The following is a 13712-nucleotide window of genomic DNA, read 5'->3' as shown; positions in this document are numbered from 1 at the left end:
ACACAGACAGCAGCAGCATCTTAGCCATCTGCAGGGGCTACTCCTGTGGGGAGCACTGCCCAGTAAAGACAAAAATGTTGGGGTCACCAATGAGGAGGGCAGTGGGGGCAGCTCCAGCCCACACCAAGCCGTGTGCAGACACACCAGGTCCCACACAGAATGACCTACTCACAGGTGCTGGCTTGAAAGAGGCAGCCTCAGCACCGCAGGAAAGGTAAAAAGAGAGAGAGAGAAAAAAACCCACAAAAAACAGAGGCAGCCTCTCCAGTGGAGATCCTCTAAACCAGGCACTGGCATACGGGCTAGCTCTGGCTGACTGCCTCCTCGTGGCCCAGGACTGAAGATCCCAGGACAATACTCCACCAACACAAGTTCCCTGGGAGTCAGGAGTCGTGTGTGTTTTCTTCACTGCAGTATTCCCGGGACTGGAACAGGGTCAGGCCCATAGGAGATGATGTCAATGTGTTTTGGTTGAAAACTCACAGTGCCAGCAAAGGTGAGCTCCACCCAAAGGGGCTGCATCTGAACTGCTCCTTCCTCCACACCTGCCATAGTCTGCAAGGTCAGTTGCAGAGTCCAGCCACTGGGGTCCCAATCACACCACACACTTCCTCCCGTCGCCCTGTACACATGGTGATGGGGGAGAAACAGTTTAAGGAAGACTGTCAGTAAAATGCCCTGCTGCTGATTTATTTTGTAACTGAAAGGAGAAAAAACTATATGATCATTTACTGGTCTTTTGATCAATAAAATGCATCAGCCCGGACTCTACGCCATTCATCTCGGCTGCATGAAAGTGTACACGGCACAATTCCTGACCACAGGGGGTTTACAATATAACCCAGGAGGCAAAGAAAAACCCATTCAACAATTCAGCTGACTCGCAAACAAACATGCTTTCTGCGGAGGTGCTATGTACAGGGCACTGTGCAAACAAGAACAACTGACAGACTCAGCCTTCAGACACTGTTACACCCAGTAGGAAAAATAAGACAAGTATCCCGGCTGGGTGCAGTGGCTCCTGCCTGTAATCCCAGCACTTTGGGAGGCTGAGGCAGGAGGCTCGCTTGAAGCCAGGAGTTCATGACCAGTGTGGGCAACAAAGAGAGACCTTGTCTCTACAAAATATTTAAAAAATAATTAGCCAAGCATGGTGGCATGCACCTATAGTACCCAGCTGTCTGGGAGGCTGAGGCATGAGGACTCCTTGACCCCAGAAGTTCAAGGCTACAGTAAGCTATGATCACACCACTGCACTCCAACCTGGGTGACAGAGTGAGACCCCACCTCAAAAAAAGAAGACAAGTATCTAAATAATTGGGCAATCGAGCAGAGGGGGCCAGCACCGTAACCAGTGAACAAAGGGCTCTCGGCGAGCGGGGCTCGGAGGAATGCAAGAGCACACCCAATGGCAAGGAGATTCTCAGGGAAGACTTGGGGAACTGTGTCTTGGAAGGCTGGGTGGGTTTTAAGTGGAGCTGGGAAGGGAGGCTTTCCTGGAGAGGGACCCACATGGAGAAAGTCAGGCATTTCCCATGGGGTGGGCTGTGAAGCTGCCCTGGCTCCCTCTGGCTGCTGTTCTGTGGAATGGAAAGAGCTACCACTGCAGTGTGGTATGATGGGGAACTCACTGACTGGCTTCTCCTGAACCTAACTTTCAGGGCGTTTGAAAGACTTCTCATGGCAGTGTTGACAGGGGGCCTCGGAAAGGCGGGCTTTTCTAACACCGCGCTCATTGGAAGGAGCAAAGGGTGGGAGGCTTAGGAAGGCATGGGTCCTATGGCAGTTTAGGATCCATGTCTGGGATCCTGGATCCCCACTGCAGACCGTCATGCCTTCCATCGCAACCAACCCCCAGCTATCCTGAGTTCAAGGTGCCTGCTGGCACGTGCTTCTCACATGGACAGGAGAAACTGCTGGCTGTGGCTTCCAGGGGGGTCTGGGCTGAACCACAGGCACAAACAAAGCACAGAACCATTTAGAGTGCAGAGAAGGGCTGAGCTGCAGCACTGGCAAGGCCAGGATGGGGACTAGGGGAGACACAGGAGGGAAAGAAAAAGCACAGATTGCCCCGCAGCACCACCCAAGCACCAGCTTAGAGGTCTGAGTGGGCCCGAGAGCCCACGCTTGTTGGGAGGCTGGCTCCGAGCACTCAGCTGTCACACTGATGAATTACAACTCACAGGCTTTACAGAGGAACTCTCTGAATCACGATTTCTCATCTCCAAAAAAACCAAGATAACAGGCTGGGGGAGAGGTGAGAAGAAGGGCAAATGGAAACCTCATTTCAAAAGGAGAAGGTGGGGGATTCTGTGCAACAGATTAAGTAAGATATCCATGTGAGTAGGTGTCTAGAAAGAAGCTACCAACACGACACTCTGCAAGCACCAAGAAGGGGAAGTGGTGAGGGCTGAGGTCAGGAGCGGGTGCCAGACTAAGCCCTGCAGTTGTTTGTGTGTGTTTGTTACAGACTCAGAGATCAGGGAGATTGTCCTGTCCTGTAGAACAGTACACTGAGTTTTAGCAAGGGACTTCACTTTCACTTTCTGTCTTTGAAGGCGAGGCAGAAAAACATGGCCTAAACAATGTGTAATTTGATGGATTTAGAAATATTGTATTTCATTATCCTAAAACGCATCTTATTTTCTTTTGCACTTTAAGATATCTGAAATCAGATGTGTCTTATCACTGTTTCAACCAGCCCATCACGGTACTGTCTAGAGACAAGAGTGGACACTCCTTTTCTATTTTTAAGCAATCAAACAAACAAAAAAAAAACCACAAAAAGAGGCTGGGGGTGGTGGCTCATATTTGTAATCCCAGCACTTTGAGAGGCCAAGGCGGGAGGCTCACTTCAGTCCAGGAGTTTGAGACCAGCCTGGGCACATAGTGAGACTCTGTCTCTACAAAAAAATAAACTAAATTAGCTGGGCGTGGTGCCACACACCTGTAGTCCCAGCTACTCGGGAGGCTGAGGTGGGAGGACTGCTTGAGTCCAGGAGTCAGAGGTTGCAGTAAACCGAGATTGTACCATTGCACTCCAGCCTTTGTAACAGAGAGAGACCCTGCCTCAAAAATAAAATGAAATACAGAAAATACATAAATCATAACGATGCCGTTCAATGAACCCTCACAAAGCGAATACGTCCATGCAGCCACCACCCATGCCAGGACGTACAACATTGCCATCCCCTTTAGGCCTCCCCAAAGGTAAATGGATGGCACATTCTGGGAAGGGCACACTGCTGGTGACAGGATGATACTGTACAGAAACATGGATTTTGGCTGGGCGCGGTGGCTCATGCCTGTAATCCCAGAACTTTGGGAGGCTGAGGAGGGTGGATCATTTGAGGTCAAGAGTTCGAGACCAGCTTGGCTAACATGGTGAGGCCCCATCTCTACTAAAAATACAAAAATCAGCCAGGTGTGGTGGTGCGCACCTGCAATCCCAGCTACTTGGGAGGCTGAGACAGAGAACTGCTTGAACCTGGGAGGTGGAGGTTGCAGTGAGCCAAGATGTGGCCACTGCACTCCAGCCTGGGCAACAGAGTGAGACTCCATCTCAACAACAACAACAAAAAAAAAAAAAAAAAGAAAAGAAAAAGAAAAAAAGAAACACAGATTTCAATGGCGCTGAGATAACTTCAGAAATATGGGTCTTTGAATGTGAAGAAGCTTTCGAAGTATTTTAACCAATTTATTTTGCTTATATTTTCTTTCTTATGGACCAAGGTGACATATAACAATCTATGTCTAAGTAATTCTAAAAGACATTCTTTCAGTAAGGATAGAACAAAAATTCTAAGTGATAAGAAAATGTGTAATAGTGTAAATGGCAGTGTTTAATCTTATTTTTGAGACAGGGTCTCACTGTCACCCAGGCTGGAGTGCAGTGGCACAATCACAGCTCACTGCAACCTCTACCTCCTGGGCTCAAGTGATCCTCCCACCTCAGCCTCCCGAGTAGCTGGGACTACAAGCATGCGCCACCACACTCAGCTAATTTTTTTTTTTTTTTTTTTTTTTTTGAGACAGAGTCTTGCTCTGTCACCAGGCTGGAGTGCAGTGGCATGATCTCAGTTCGCTGCAAACTCTGCCTCCCGGGTTCAAGTGATTCTCCTGCCTCAGCCTCCTGAGTAGCTGGGACTACAGGTGCACGCCACCATGCCCAGCTAATTTTTGTATTTTTAGTAGAGATGGGGTTTCACCATGTTCGCCAGAATGGTCTTGATCTTTTGACCTTGTGATCCGTGCCTCCTCAGCCTCCCAAAGTGCTGGGATTACAGGCGTGAGCCACCGCGCCTGGCCTTAAAATTTTTTTTGTAGTGACAACTTCTCACTATATTGCCTGGGTTGATTCTGAACTCCTGGGCTCAAGTAATCTTTCTTAGTAATGTATAAAATAAAGATGAATCTTAGGACTGATGAGTTGTTAAGTTTGATAAAACATGATAGCTGAGCTGCCTTATCCAGAGAGTCAACCTGGAAAGATGTCTCCATCCCTAATGGGGCAAACTCTAGTCCAGGCCTATCCTTACACCCTATTAATTATTCAGATATGAATGCAAACAACATGTTGATAGAGAATGTGGGGAACATAAAACCAAGAGATACAGTTAACTTACAGAATGACACAATCGAGACCCAAAAGGATTTTGGCAGGCTGCAGCAATGCGCTGGGTGTAAAAGATGCCTCTGGCTGGGAAATTCATTCATTCGCTGGGTGTTTCCTGAGTACCTTCCGTGTATCAGACATGATGTAGAAACAACATGGTGTCTGCCTTCCAATAACTCATAAATGACTAGCGAGGTTATCTAAAAATTTGATCCAGGTCGGGCGTGGTGGCTCACGCCTGTAATCCCAGCACTTTGGGAGGCTGAAGTGGGCGGATCATCTGAGGTCAGGAGTTCGAGACCAGCCTGGCCAACATGGTGAAACCCTGTTTCTATTAAAAACTACAAAAATTAGCTGGGTGTGGTGGTGGGCACCTGTAATCCCAGCTACTTGGGAGGCTGAGGCAAGAGAATCGCTTGAACCTGGGAGGAGGCTGCAGTGAGCCGAGATCATGCCACTGCACTCCAGCCTGGGTGACAGAGCGAGACGGTCTCAAAATAAAAAAAATAAAAATAAAAATAAAAATTTGATCTGAAGTTACACAAGCACGACATTGAGAGGCAGCTCACTGCTTGAGGGCGCGCTTGCTGAGTCAACATATGTGGAACTAATGAAAACAGCAAACTCTGAACCGACCTTCAGATGCACGGACAAAAGCACCTGCCCCCATACCACAGGGATGATGCCACTCACTCTGCTTCTGCTGGTCAGGCTGCTCCTGGAACACTCTGTTCAATTCCATGCCTCAGGAGAAATGATCAACTTTCCACAGCAATACTGTGGTTAGCCACGTCCAAGAATCTATACTCATTGTTATCCTGAAACCTTAAGCCCAAAGAAACCCATTAGGATGCATCGATTGATTGATCGATTGATTGACTGATTGATTTGAGACAGGGTGTTGCTCTTCTTGCCCAGGCTGGAGTGCAATGGCACGATGCAATGGAACCTGGGAACCTCTGCCTCCCAGGTTCAACCGATTCTGGTGCCTCAGCCTCCCGAGTAGCTGGGATTACAGGCGCCTGACACCAGGCCTGGCTAGCTTTTTGTTGTTGTTATTGTTGTCGTTGTTGCTTTTTGAGACAGAGCCTCGCTCGCTCTGTCACCAGGCTGGAGTGCAGTGGCGTGATCTCAGCTCACTGCAACCTCCACCTCCAGGGTTCAAGCGATTCTCCTTCCTCAGCCTCCTGAGTAGCTGGGATTACAGGCGTGTGCCACCATGCCCGGCTAATTTTTGTATTTTTAGTAGAGACGGGGTTTTACCATGTTGGCCAGGACGGTCTCGATCTGTTGACCTCGTGATCTGCCTGCCTTGGCCTCCCAAAGTGCTGGGATTACAGGCGTGAGCCACTGCGCCTGGCCAATGCGTCGTTTTAGAAAGGATAACAACCTTGCAAAGGCATTTTCATTTAATAAGTGCTTGCAAGACTTAAAAAATCATGAAAGGAGGCCAGGCACAACGGCTCATGCCTGTAATCCCAGCACTTTGGGAGGCTGAGGCTGGAGGGTCACTTGAGCCCAGGAGTTTGGGTCCAGCCTGGGCAACACAGCAAGACCCCGTCTCTTAAAAAAAAAAAAACATGATAGGGAAAAGGCGAGAGCTACCAAGAATCTGGAGAGCATCCAAAGAAATCCCAAACAAACCCCGCCAGCATTGTTAGGGAGTCTAATAATCATATCACATGAGCAAGGGTGAGAAAGTTGAAATTTACCATGGGGGTAAGTAACATGAGAGACAAGACGGCGGTCTTTAAATGTGTGAGAGTCGCTGTATGCGAGGAAGTAGAGAGTATGATTCTATGTGGCTCAGAAGGAAAGCTGAGCCTGCAGAGGAGTTCGAGCAAGGCGGAGCCACCACCAACCGGAACAGTTCTCTGGGGTCTCCTTTTGAAGGAAGCGGGAAGGGGAATGGGGATGTCTGCTTGTTAACAGGTTATTAACAGGGAGAGGCCATTGGACCTCTAGGGTTTCTTGCCATTTCTCTTCTGAGATAACATTTTATAAAGCTTAATGCAGTTCTCCCCTAAAACTGTCATAATGGCTATATCCAAAGATAGGTCCTATTTTATGACCTCCGGGAAGAGGAAAACATCTAAATTTGGTTCACAGTTCACAGAAAAAAAGAGAGAAGGGGCCATCTGCTGGTTCCCCAACCCAGTGGGAGAATAAAACGCATTAAGTTCTCCACGAAGACGACCTCACAAAACTATGGCTTCAACTGGGTCCTTTCTTTTTTCTTTTCCTTTTTTTTTTTAAGACAGGGTCTCACTCTGTCGCCCAGGCTGAAGTGCAGTGGTGCAATCATAGCTCAATGTTAACCTCAAATTCCTAGGTTCAAGTGATCCTCCCACCTCAGCCTCCCAAGTAGCTGCACCACCATGCCTGGCTAATTTTTTAACACATTTTTGTAGTGATGAGATCTTACTGTGTTACCCAGGCTGGTCTCAAATACCTGGGGCTCAAGTGATCCTGCCGCCTTGGCTCCCTGAAGTGCTGGGATTACAGGCATGAACCAGTGCACCTGGCCCACTGGGTCCATTTGTAAACGCCTGTGAAGGGCAGGCTCTGTGCTAAGTGCTGGGCACAAGGCAGGCAGTGCAGGGGATACATTCCTCACAGCACAGAGCACACAATCTACTGTTTCTGCCTTCCTTGACTCAGCAACAATGCACAAGGCTCCACAACAAACCCAACTCTACCACACTGCGGAAAACAAGGGGTGAGTCAGCCCCCAGGGGATCGGGGAGGGAAGAAAAGAAACACCATGGTTATAAATCAACAGCTCGGCTGGGCACAGTGGCTCACGTCTGTAATCCTAGCACTTTGGGAAGCCGAGGCAGGGGGATCACTTGAGGTCAGGAGTTCGAGACCAGCCTGGCCAACACGGTGAAACCCTGTCTCTACTAAAAATACAAAAATTAGCCTCCCAAGGCTGAGGCAGGAGAATGGCTTGAACCCGGGAGGTGGAGGTTGCAGTGAGCCGAGATTGCGCCACTGCACTCCAGTCTGGGTGACAGAACAAGAGTCCGTCTCAAAAAATAAATAAATAAATAAATAAATAAATAAATAAATATCAATCAACAGCTCCTCCAGAGTAGGAGTCTTTGAAATTTCTTGTTTTTTCAGAAGTTGTCCTAAGTCCCAACTCAAGTCACCTCACACAAGCACCTGGATTTACACTTTGCCCTTTAGTCATTGTTTAATTGGTCCTAGGTAATTCCTGAGTCGAGGGCTGGGCCCTCGAGTTTCAGGCACCGAGACAGCGCAGGGTGAGGGGTTGTTTACCATCAGCGATCACCATTGACTGAGTTGGTTCCACTGCAACTGCGTGTTAGAACCCACCGTAAGGCACGCCCTCCCTGGGTGACAGGCTGTACTTCTTTCACAAAAGGACATAGCGGCTGACTCCGGGACAGCTGAATTCAATTCGGACAGAGACCGACTTGGTCTTCCACTCTTAAGTAATTTGGCAAAATAAACGAATATTGCCCCAACCCCTTGGCATGGAGACAGCCGCACTTAATTACTGGACAGGGAGAGGCTCCCTAAGAGATGCAGGACTCGGGCCTTCTTGCACTGCTATAAAGAAATACCCGAGACTGGGTAATTTATAAAGAATAAAACCAAAAGTTTCAATTGGATCTACAGGCTGGGCAGGAAGCATGATGCTGGCATCTGCTTGACTTCTGGGGATGCCTCAGGAAACTTACGAACACAGCAGAAGGTGAAGAGGGAGCAGCCACGTCCTACGTGGCAGGAGCTGGAGCAAGAGAGAGAATGAGGGGAGCCACACGCTTTTAAACAACCAGATCTCATGAGAACTCACTATCTCAAGGACAGTGCCAAGGGGCATGGCGCTAAACCATTCATGAGAATTTCGCCCCCATGATCCGATCACCTCCCACCTCCAACACTGGAGATTACAATTCGACAGGAGATTTGGTGGGGACGCAGATCCAAACCATATCAGAACCCAAGGTAGGTGAGGGTGGAACGGAACCAACCTCCATCGTCTTTGGATTTGGTGCTCAGCTCCCGCTGGCCCCATGAAGGGCTAAAGCTAACAGCTGTGCACTGAGGACATCCATGCCTCTATGGGAGGAAAGACTGGGCAAATCCTCCTGGATCCAGGGATGGCCTGGCGGGCCACAGTGAGCCTCCTGCTCAAGAGCCACTAGTGTCTGTCCCTGCCTACCTGTGACACCTGCCATCTCTGGCTGGGACCCAAGGCGCTCTGCAATCTGGAGCTGCTTGTAGCTGCCCACGCAGTTCGGCAGGGAGCAAAGACAGAGGGGACATGGCCACCGTGCAAAGCAACCTCACAGAAGCACTCGGTGTTGGTGTCTTCAAGAAAGAACTTCTGCCCTAATCAGGCCGCTATTCCCTTCCTCTCCCTCTCACACACACCCTGCACCTTTGCTGAGGCTTTCTTAATTTCCCCCACACTACCCACCTCCCTCTGGGCTGTGGCCAACCCAAAACCTCCCCTCAATGCGGAGAAATCGGAAGATTGTTATTGTGTTCTACTGTTTTCTACAGGTCATTTGTGGTCTTCTGAAATCCTCCCTTATCTGGTTGATACATGTTTAACAATATTTGCTTAGTATTATTATCATCATTAGTATAATTTAGAGACACAGTCTCGTTCTGTCACCCAAGCTAAGGTGCAGTGGCACAACCTTGGCTCGCTGCAGCCTTGAACTCCTGGACTCAAGCAACTCTCCCACCTCAGCCTCCCAAAGTGCTGGGATTATAGGGGTGAGCCACCACATCCAGCTTGAGAAAGTCTTTTAACAAAGCCAGAATCATTCTTGCAATAAAAGTTTTGTTTTTTGAGAAAAAAAGGGGGGAGAGGGTGAGAGTGAGAGAAAGAAGGAGAGAGAGAGAGAGATCTGCTTTGAGACACTAAATTCTTTATCAAGCCCAGATCCAATCGTGCAGCATGAGGCTCTGCACATGGGTGACTACCTGGATACAGACACTTGATATCATGGATTAAAGACTCCTGACTCTTAGAAACCCCTTTCCATGTCTCCATCGATACCTTTCTGACACTCCCCGTGGAAAGGATAGGCTCGCGTGCTGACGGTCGAAGCCTTTGTCTCAACCTGGAAGGCGGGGTGGGTGCAGAGGGCTTCCCTCCTCCCTCTGCAAGGTGCACCTGGAAAGATGGGTGAGGGAGTTAGGGGATGGGCTCCAGAGGCCCACAGGATCCTGCATATCAGGCGCTTCTGCTCACTCTCACCTAATCATTCACCCTTTACTTTATTCCTGACTTCCTCATTTCTGTTTGTAATCCAGACGTTTCTGTTTAAGGCCTTTAAAACACATCTTCTCATTTCCTTATGGTTCTGGTTTCCTTATGGTTACTCCACAGGGAGTAAGCACCACCCCCGCCACCCTTCCCTGCCCACTGAACGTGGCTAAAAGGCTAGACAGGCACACAAAGGAGCTACTGAGGCCTCTGAGAATTGACCAGTAGCAGGTAGAAGCGGGTTGAAGACCAGAATTTGAAGTGCCACCAAGGTTGCAGTGAGTTTGCCATGTCCCTGACCCTGGTATCCCCAGCCTGGACTAAATACAACTCGATATCCAGAGGCGAGCAAGAGTGTGCCCGGGGGCTCCAGGAGAAGCATTTAGTAACAGGAAAGGGGTCACCTGGTTCTGAGACAGTGGGCCAGATCCCTGGGTTTTTTCCTTTCTCCCTGTCTCTCTGGTGCCCTGGTCCCCAGGAAATTCCACAGCGGCAGTGGTGGCAACAGTGACAGTGCCAGCAGAGGTGTCAGCCTGCAGGTGTCTGAAGCTCTGAGGGAACCTTCCTTTCCAGCTGGAGGAACGGTGGTCCAAAGAGGGTGAAAAACCCACTGGCTTTTTTTCTCTGCGTCCTCTTCTTGCTTGTCCACAAAAGTAAGCTCAGTCACGGGAGAAGTGTGGCAGAGCTGATAACTGAAGCCCTGCCTCCTGGCTGAAGGGGTGAAGATAGGAGGCCCAGGAAACCGGAAAGTGCTCGAGAGATTGCAGAGAGGGAGGAGCTCGGGAAAACAACCCCATCAAGTTGTTACGAGCTCCTGGGCTCAGCCCTGAGCGAGGCATAAGTAAACAAAGCCCTCAAGCACAGACCCTGAGCACTGAAGGTCAGGACGGAGCATGCCCGGGGCCCACACAGGCCATGGAGTGCTACATAGTGGACAGATCTGAAGAGTGGGCAAAGGCTTGGAAAACGGCACCAAAACCCACAGCAGAATGGTAGGGACTGAGAACCTGAACCCAAGCTGGTGGAGTGCCTGCCAAAACCAAGCTACCAACAACTCTCCAGAGGACTGAATCAGGAACCACAGCTTCCTAACGTAATATTCAGAATGTTCAGGACCAATCCAGAACCACTTAGCATACAAAGAAGGTGAATATACTCAACTCGCATGGGAAAAGATGAGCAACAGCTTATCTGAGCTAACAGAGACATTGGAATTAGCTGACAGACTCCATAGCAGCTATTATAAAAAACACTCCAAGAAGTAAGGAGGGGTATTCTTAACACAAAGGGAATGATGAAAAGTCTCAGGAAAGAAACAGAAGGTATAAAGGAGAACCAAATGGAAAACTTCAAACTAAACATACAGTAACTGAAATTGTAAAAACCCACTAGATAGGCTCAACGGCAGAATGAAGATGACAAAGGAAAGAGTCAGTGAACATGGAGAGAACCCTGGGCTGCACACCCTTCCTGACAAGCACATTCTGGACCTAGGTTCCCTCTCAGTGTGTATCACCAGCTGACCTCGAAGGATGGCACCAGCCTACAGACGGGCCGTCCATCTGCAGAAGGGAAGGGATTCTTTCTTGTGAGAATGAGGAACACGAAATATAACCGAAGGGGACTAGAAATGACGAAGGCAGAGCAGACGGGCCTCCGCTGGGCTGACGCTTGTCAGCAGTAGGCTGAGCATCCGGTTATGTGGGAAAGGAGGTGGGAGAATTTAGGGAGTTCGCAATATCGGAGCCCCAAGTTTTTCCGTGGTTCTTCATCCTCTGTAAGGAGAAAGGTGTCATGGGCATGTAGAAAGCACTCCGGGTTAGGTAAGATGTTTGTTTTTAAACTGCACAGGGTAAGAAACCGCTAAAAGAATAGCCATGTGTGAAAGATGCAGCTGCACTGCCCAGAAAAGCATGGCGTGTGGTAAGAAGGACTTCACAAGAGACAGCCCCAAAGAGTTGACTCCTACTCGGCTCTCTATATAAAGTTCAAACAGCCAGAGACCAAGGGAAGGGCCGAAGCAGCTCCCTCAATGTGCAAAGCCAGAATGCAGGCAAGATCAAGGGCAACATCCTGGCTCGTTTCCAGGGGCTGTGGCACGACCCACCCCCTGCGACATTTCCTGTGGATCCTTCCTCCGGTGGTCGTCCCTTTGAGATGCACATTATCGGCTGCCATCATCTGCCTGGCCCTGCAGGAGCACAGCCATGGGACTAAGTACAGAAAGTCCAAGCCAGATGGACAGATGTAAGTGGGCTACTCACTGGAGCTCCACAAAGCCTTGCGAGGTGCCCGCTGATGCAGGTGGCACACGTCCACACAGCCTGCACAGGCTGGAGCAGAGGCCAACACACAGAGCAGAACCTGGTCCCCTGCCTGATGACAACTTAGGACCACTGACTCTTCAAAACGGATCTCAGTTCCAGGAATTCCATGTCATGTCCTTAAAACAAGGTCACTGGGGCTGGGTGCGGTGGCTCACGCCTGTAATCCAGAACTTTGGGAGGCCGAGGCAGGTGGATCATTTGAGGTCAGGAGTTCGAGACCAGTCTGGCCAACATAGTGAAACCCCATCTCTACTAAAAATACAAAAATTAGCTGGGCATGATGGTGGGTGCCTGTAATCCCAGCTACTCGGGAGGCTGAGGCAGGAGAATCACTTGAACCTGGGAGGCGGAGGTTGCAGTGAGCCAATATTGCACCACTGCACTTCAGCATGGGTGACAGAGCAAGACTGTCACAAACAAACAAACAAACAAGGTCATTGGGTCTCTGCTTAAGTATCAAATATAAGGACTCTCTTCCCCCAAAGAACAATGAGTGCTTGGCCATAAATCAGCCCTGATCAGCTGAAACCAGGCATGTGTGGTAGCCCCAGCCTCCCGTTCACCTGCTCTTTCACAGCACAGAGATCTCCAGAAACACATCTGACTGCTACAGACCATTGACATGATGAGGGACAGATGCTTTCTTTTTTTTTTTTCATTTATTATTTATTTATTTAGAGACGGAGTCTCGCTGTGTCCCCCAGGCTGCAGTGCAGTGGTGCAATCTCAGCTCACTACAAGCTCCACCTCCCAGGTTCATGCTGTTCTCCTGCCTCAGCCTCCCAAGTAGCTGGGACTACAGGTGCCCACCACCACGCCCGGCTAATTTTTTGTATTTTTAGTAGAGACAGGGTTTCACTGTGTTAGCCAGGATGGTCTTGGTCTCCTGACCTCGTGATCCGCCCGCCTCGGCCTCCCAAAGTGCTGGGATTACAGGTGTGAGCCACCACGCCCGGCCAAATGCTTTCTTTCTTAAGAGGAGCATTACTGCCTGGGCACAGTGGCTCATGCCTGTAATCCCAGCACTTTGGGAGGCAGAGACAGGCGGATCACGAGGTCAGGAGTTTGAGATCAGCCTGGCCAACACGATGAAACCCCCGTCTCTACTAAAAGCACAGAAATTAGCCAAGCATGGTGGCACGCGCCTGTAGTCCCAGCTACTTGGTAGGCTGAGGCAGAAGAACCGCTTGAGCCTGGGAGGCAGAGGTTGCTGTGAGCTGAGACCACACCATTGCACTCCAGCCTGGGCGACAGGGCGAGTCTCTGTCTCAAAAAAAAAAAAAAAAGAGGAGCATTACTTTGTGGTGCTGGATGGACAGAGACTATGTTTCCAGAACAGCAGGGACCTCACTTCGAACCCCAAGAAAGGAAACATTGTCAACGTGTCCCCCTCTGGGATACTATGAGGGGCCTGATTTCTGAGTCACCTCGCTGAACGCTGTGACCTGCCCTAGATAACACAGGGGACACTCGACATGCCTTCCTGGGGACCACAGTCCCTGCACACGCAGCAGGC

General features: G+C 49.7%; 1 protein-coding gene across 10 annotated transcripts in view; it reads right to left on the bottom strand.

Moving 5' to 3' along the window:
• KIAA0513 (KIAA0513 ortholog) overlaps positions 1-13712 on the bottom strand; it is a 66250-nt gene that overhangs the window by 36004 nt on the left and 16534 nt on the right. For 2 of the 10 annotated variants that reach the window (XM_008974334.6, XM_063597801.1), the window contains exons 2-3: positions 9660-9776; positions 484-622 (exon numbers count right to left, since the gene is read on the bottom strand). The exons of 4 other annotated variants lie outside the window; for them this stretch is intronic. The gene's annotated coding sequence lies outside the window, so the exon portion shown is untranslated. The remainder of the gene's footprint in view (positions 1-483; positions 623-9659; positions 9777-13712) is intronic. 4 more of the 10 variants (XM_008974336.4, XM_055100530.2, XM_063597803.1 and 1 more) reach the window with 2 other exon arrangements.

The sequence above is a fragment of the Pan paniscus genome, chromosome 18 (assembly GCF_029289425.2).
Source record: "Pan paniscus chromosome 18, NHGRI_mPanPan1-v2.0_pri, whole genome shotgun sequence".
NCBI lineage: Eukaryota > Metazoa > Chordata > Mammalia > Primates > Hominidae > Pan > Pan paniscus.
The sequence above is the reverse complement of the archived record's forward strand: the minus strand, read 5'-3'. Positions and strand labels throughout refer to the sequence as shown.